We start from the raw sequence: 1,091 nt of genomic DNA on the forward strand, positions 1-1,091 counted from the left end.
AGTGTATTGAGGATTACCCTAGCCCCTGTCTTTCATGCTTAATTTAGAAGTGGAACTGCAAAGTGAAATCACTCTCAATTCTGCCCCATTCATGGACTGGCCCTTTCAGTTGCTGCCTATACTTCCTTTCAGAAGTAAAGAAGCAAGGACATCACAAGACATAATAAAATCAACAATTTAGTAAGCTAGAGGGGAAACTTTGTTATCAGCCAATGTTCGAACTTTAACCCTTAGCAAGTGGGAGGTTAAATATAATTAAATATATATTGCTTCGTTAAATATACCCTGCTTTAAGAGCTCTCGCTGGCCCCAAGTGTTTAAAGTTCACTGGTTCATGTTACATCTAGACTGAGGAGATGAAGGTCTGGGCCAGAAAATGAGAAAGTACTCGGTAACGGATCACATTAAATATAACAAATCAGAACAGAACTGAAAAAGAAAAAGATGATCTCAATAACTTAAAGTCCATTTATTGGCCTGGAAAGGGTGGAGGAAGCAGGAGGATGGGAAGGGCAGGAAGTGATCTCTTTACTCCACAAGGGTTCTGGGAATCTGGCTGCCTTTGGGGGACTGCGAGAAATGGGAAAATAAAATGAAAACATGTTCAAAATGCCAAAAATGATAGGAAATGGTTATCAGCTTGAAAAGTTCCTCCAAGGGTTATTAATAGCTAGCAGCAAGGAAATAATGACTCACTGGGAAGATAAGTATATCCCAGCCCCTAAAATGTGAACTGGTTCAAAGTTGCTTAACCCTGACTATTCTATCATAGCACATACAGGGAAGGTCTATAACCAAAGTACCACCACATGTGCATAACCCATCTCTATCTTCCAAAGCACTTAAATGTGTGCATAAACCCTGTTACTTTTTATGAGCTATAAACACATAAAAGTGCGCTAAATCTGGACAAAATTCAACACTGGATTTTGACTGCATTGCGAAAGGAATTGGGATATTGGCTTTATTCAGACATTTCGAGTATTTTGCATGTAAGTGTCCTGCTGGTCATGATTCTGTCTTAGACCATGAAATAAGTTATCCTAAGATTTCTCTCACCACCTGAATTATAGGTGTTCTTATTTTCTGGT

This window comes from Corvus brachyrhynchos, unplaced genomic scaffold (genome assembly GCF_000691975.1).
Source record: "Corvus brachyrhynchos isolate BGI_N302 unplaced genomic scaffold, ASM69197v1 scaffold452, whole genome shotgun sequence".
NCBI classification, from domain to species: domain Eukaryota; kingdom Metazoa; phylum Chordata; class Aves; order Passeriformes; family Corvidae; genus Corvus; species Corvus brachyrhynchos.